Here is a 6110-nt window from a genome sequence, read left to right as displayed (position 1 = left end):
ATACTCCTATTAGCGTATATATCAATCCGCGGCAAATGTTCTCCTTCAGGAAAAGTGCCAATTAGGAGCAGAACAACTTTTTGCTATGTTATCAATTAGGATGTGCTTTTTTGTGGCTTTGATGTTAAAGAACATGAATGGAAGCATATTGGGTCAATTGAGGCAATTTTAGACCCCTTTAGGCCTCCAAGGAGCAGCGTAGGAAATTTGTTTACCGCTGAGTGGAGAGGTTGTTTACAAGTGACGAAAAGTTCCGGCTCTCGTAGCAAAATAAATCTACATTGTCATGGTACGGAAAATTGATGGTGCTATGAAAGGCCAACTTGTCAGCTATCCAGTGATGGGTAGCGTTTAGCAAGTGAAAACTTCTATCTAGGCTTAGAGAAGACATTACTTTTGTGATTTAGTGTGTAAGTCAATGGGGCTTTTCATGGGCGTATGCTACTTAAGGTGGCATACTCTTACTAGAGTCTATATAAATCCGCTCGATTGTTCTCCTTCAGGAAAAGTGCCGAAAAGCAGCAGGAGAACATCTTTTGTGACCTGTTATCAATCATAATCTAGTTTTTTTGTGGCTTGCATGTTGAAGGGCATGAATGGAAGTACATGTGGTGAGAAAATTGGGTCGATTGAGGCAATTTTAGACCCCTTTAGGCCTCCCAGGAGCAGCGTGGGAAACTTGTTTACCACTGAGTGAAGAGGTTTGTTTACAAGTGACGAAAGCTTCCGGCTCGGAAAGCAAAAAATCTACATTGTCATGATACGGAAAATTGATGGTGCCATGAAAGGCCAACTTGTCAGCTATCCGGTGATGGGTAGCGTTTAGCTAGTGAAAACTTCTATCTAGACTTAGAGACCACATTACTTTTGTGATTTAGTGTGTAAGTCAATGGGGATTGTTAATGGGCGTATGCTACCATAGGAACATAGACTTGTCAAAGTCGTTTTCCTATGGAACGCCAAAACGACTGTATATTTTGGATAATTCACTGTGTCGTCGAATATAATTTGTTGAAGAAAAAAGAAGGTGACCCCTTTGTTATGTTAACATAGCTTTTGTAGTATAAGGAGTCTACAATGGAACGCCAAAAGGACTGTATTTTTTGGGTAATTCACTATGTCGTCAAAATATAATTTGTTGAAGAAAAAAAAAGGTGACCCCTTTGTTATATTTTTTCCTTTTTCTATTCTAAAGCTTTTCTTTCTTTTTTCTTTTTGGGGAGTGTCCTACTTTTTTAAGCCTTGCAGGCTTTATAGGAGACTTCCCGTCACACTGTAAATAATGATGAAACAAATACAAAAACAAATATACAAATATTAACATAGCTTTTGTAGTAAGGAGACTTTGGGGCCTCCAAGCAGATAAGTTGACGAAGATCGACATATAACGTTGGGATTTACTTTATTTCACTTTATTTTCAGCACATTCAAAACCCAATTGTGTACATGACTTTTTGTGACACACGATTTTATTTGTGCCTCACAATGCTTCCAACTTGAAACAGATTTTAATAGATAGGCCCTAGGGAGTAGGGTACTAATACATTTTAAAATACCAGAGTGAATGGCCGTGCATGACACTGAAAGAACAGTTAGGAAAAAGACGTCACCGGGGTTCGAACCACCGATGCAAAAGAGAGTCTCGCTCAAAAGCTCGGACAGTGCGCCAAGCCATCGCGCCACTGTATGGACTGAGATATTATGCCGATTAACTAAGTTACAGCTCCCAATGTAGGCACGAGCTGTAAAAGATCGGCAAAAGACGTCACCGGGGTTCGAACCACGGATGCAAAAGAGAGATGATCATCAGCTCGTACAGTGCGCCAAGCCATCGCGCCACTGTATGGACTGAGATATTAGGTGGATTAACTAATACTTACAGCTCCCCGTGTAGGCACGAGCTGTAAAAGATCGGCAAAAGACGTCACCGGGGTTCGAACCACGGATGCAAAAGAGAGATGATCATCAGCTCGTACAGTGCGCCAAGCCATCGTGCCACTGTATGGACTGAGATATTAGGTGAATTAACTAATACTTACAGCTCCCCGTGTAGGCACGAGCTGTAAAAGATCGGCAAAAGACGTCACCGGGGTTCGAACCACGGATGCAAAAGAGAGATGATCATCAGCTCGTACAGTGCGCCAAGCCATCGCGCCACTGTATGGACTGAGATATTAGGTGGATTAACTAATACTTACAGCTCCCCGTGTAGGCACCAGCTGTAAAAGATCGGCAAAAGACGTCATCACCGGGATTCGAACCACGGATCCAAAAGAGAGTCTCGATCATCAGCTCGTACAGTGCGCCAAGCCATCGCGCCACTGTATGGACTGAGATATTAGATGGATTAACTAATACTCACAGCTCCCCGTGTAGGCACGAGCTGTAAAAGATCGGCAAAAGACGTCATCACCGGGGTTCGAACCACGGATCCCAAAGAGGATCTCGATCATTAGCTCGTACAGTGCGCCAAGCCATCGCGCCTCTTTAATTGGGAGATGAGCCCACTGGCTCACCCATTGTCAACATTATTTACAAAGGTATGTTTTACAGAATTAAAACTTAAGTATGTTATTATTTATGTAGAACATTAAATAATAATTATCTTAACATTTACTCACGTTTAAGTTAAGAGAAAACTAAATTATTAATCACCACAGAAAAAAGAGATTATATACAAAAGACAACAATGTCTAAAGCAAAGTTAAAAGACCAGACCATGCTTACGTCAACACGTACTCTATACAAATTAACCCCTATCCAGATGGTAAGTATAGCTGTTCGATTCTTTTTTAGAGAGCACAATATCGTTCTGTGTAAATATATTAAAAACCGTGAGATCTTGTTTTGGTGGTAGTACACATCAAAAAGTAAACGAATTTTCTTCTTGAGTACATTGTGAAAAACTTTTTTCAATATTACAAAGATAGTTATTATTAAGGCGAGATATTCTACAATTCCAAATTGTACACTTATATATATTGAAGATGAAGTCACACAAAATTCCTACAATACAATTGTTTTTACGGCCAAGACCCAGAAGGGACAACCCCTTCCATTCATCTTAGTTAACTACCGGATGTAAAGTACTCAACTTATTAACCAAAAAGTGCCATAAATTTTCGACTTCAGAACACTCAATAAAAAGAGGAATAGTACTTTCGTTCGTGGTTTTGCAAAAGGTGCAGTAAGGAGAATCGGTTAATCCAAACTTGTACAATTTGTCGTTAGTGTAAAGAATATTATGTAATACTTTGAAGTCGATATCGGCATCAAAGAAACACTTTGGAGAACAATATATGTTACTCCATCTATTAGAAAAATCAAGACTGGGAAAATGCTGCTTCCAGTATTCTTCGCCCTTGGGCGATGTAAGATTGTCACGCAAAAGGCGTGAAGCTATTCTTCACGAAACTGGGGAGGCATCAATAATGTTTTTGCCATTTTGAAATTTTACAGTAGGAATACAGTAAAATGCGTAGATACAATTGCATCAGAAGAAAATATATCACCTAACCAGTCAGAGGGGAAGGCGTGGAGAATGACATCGATATAATTCTGAACATCGATTACTTGGTAAGGGGGTTATCGGGATTACCAAGCTCAATGCACTCATGCACGGCCTTGGCTGGCAGAGAAGTGGGTATAATCTCATACATCAGATCACTGACAGAAACGATACCACCTTTAATGAAGATTAAAAAGTGTTTGACTATCATTGTCAACAATCAGGGTATTACTAAAGATAGGTTGATTGAGGATGTCTTCTCTGGTCTCTGGTAGCCAGAAGCGGCCTTGAATTAGCCGATCCCATGCTAACATGAGTTCACGGTAATACGGGCTTAGCTTATGAACAGACTTGTGGTTAGGAGTAATTTGAAAGATACCACGCCCAAGGCTCATATCTTCATACATATTTGAAAAAATACAACATTAATTTTTGTAATATAATATTAATGTTATTACTTAATATCTTACTACAAAATTTAATTATAAGAGCATCTCTTGTTAATTCAATGTCGCTCAAACTGAATCCTCCTCTGTCGATCGGTAAAAGCAAGTTAAGATACTTATCTTGGAAAGAAGGCATGTTGTATCTATCATGCATAATATGGCAAGCTTGCACGGAATTCAGTACTCGAAGTTGCCTCGTGTTTCTTAAAGGATTTGTTTTTCAGCGTTCATGTGGCACGTTAGTATACACAATTAGATCGCTTTATTTACTCATTTTTATTCAAAGCGTAATTGGTTTTTGGCGTATTCAAGAACCCACACGACTTCAGAGTTACGCACATTGCAGCCGGGTTATGCATTTTTTTCTCGTTGTGTTCAAAGAGTTACAATTATCGAAGGTTATTTGCCAACCAGGGAGTTCCATAACAACTCCCTGGGCCAACAGACAAGAATGGTCACACTGTGCAATTTTCAAATAGACGTTTTTTCCCAGCAAACACAAAACGTTATCATAAAATTTTTAAAAGAGCCTCTAAAATATGTTTTATAACGTTAAATGTGGTGTTAAAAAAACGTCGGCATAACGTTTTTATGAGATATTAATGTAATATTAATGTTTTAACGAAAACTTGTTTTGAAATAATAGCCTGAAAACGTTTTCGTGACATATTTATTACACCACAAATAACGTTATCAAAACAATAGACGAAACGTTTTAATAACGTTTTAAAAACGTTTTTGTGTTTGCTGGGTACTTTTTTTTTTAAAAAGGTCATAATAATAATTATTACGAACTTCAACTACATTCCATTTTATCGATTTATCAAGTTGCCAAAGAAATGCAATACACGAATACTAGTGCATGCACAAACAATATTGCATTTGGGAACAAAGCTTAGTATAGCTATTCTGCCAAGGCTTACCAGGCTTGTCATTGGGGACTTAAATATGCGAGCATACATTTTGTCCAATCACCTTGAATTTTATATCAATAGAAAGGGAGCTTTGACTTCTGACATAAGTCGAGAAAGGGGGGGGGGGGCGTATTGATTTGATTTTAGTAAAGTGTGGTAATCTTGCTTTGAAAGGAAAGATCCCCAATTAAAGGGATTGTTGTACACTGTGTAATTGTATCGAAGTCGGAAAAAGACAATGATATTGTCGGTGTAGTCTTTCTCTTTTAAAGAATAATAGGGATCATTAAAATTCGAACCCTCTTGAGCATGTCATAGTCAGATAGCAATGCGTTCATTAAAGGGTGTGAAGACTCTCGCAAAAAGAAACGTCTAATGCCGGTCAATCTGACATAGTGTCGAATGAGGTGTAACAGAAGTGTTAGACACCACCATCGATCCCAGAAAATACGCATAGAGTTTGCTACCTTCGATAATTAGACACTAGTGTACAGTCGTTTTGTTTGTGTCGCTACAAAATGCAGACAGTAATGAAACGTGATACCTTGTTATCTTTAGCTGGACCTGAGATGTCCATCGCTGTATCGTCTATAGGCTACACTGTGCTTTAGGTATTGACCGCAGCTGTATGCAGTGACTGTACACTTGTGTCTAATTACCGACGGTAGCAAGCTGTGTGTGTATTTTCTGGGATCGATGATGGTGTCTAACACTTCTGCTACACCTCATTCGAAACTAGGTCAGATTACCGGCATTAGACGTTTCTTTTTGCGCGAGTCTTCACACCCTTTAAGTTACTCTTTCAGTTTATGCAAATCCGATTGTCAAAGAACTTTCCATTCGGGATATCTTATGTGCATCAATGTGTGGTTCATGACATTCTGTACTATGCTTGACTACATAAATTATTCAATTAACAAGAATTAATGAGTAATCTGTAATTGTGGATATTATCTATTTGTTTGGAAATTGTGTAGGCTTACTGTACATTGATCTCTTCACGATGTCTCGCAATTGCTGAGATTATGTAAATCTATAAACCAACAATGTAGATGAAGGTTTGACATTGTTTGGATTAAGTTGCAATAAAAGAATGGGAAAAATGATTGATTCAAAAATCAACATAAATATGTTATGAAAATAAAATATAATGAACAAAACCAGCTTAAGTATAGTTTCCCCAGTTTCCCCATTATAAACTGCGGTAATGTTCATACGACAGAGCACAGGCACTTTGAGAAA

The sequence above is a fragment of the Apostichopus japonicus genome, chromosome 4 (genome assembly GCF_037975245.1).
Source record: "Apostichopus japonicus isolate 1M-3 chromosome 4, ASM3797524v1, whole genome shotgun sequence".
In the NCBI taxonomy this organism is placed as follows: domain Eukaryota; kingdom Metazoa; phylum Echinodermata; class Holothuroidea; order Aspidochirotida; family Stichopodidae; genus Apostichopus; species Apostichopus japonicus.
Note: the sequence above shows the minus strand (reverse complement) of the source record.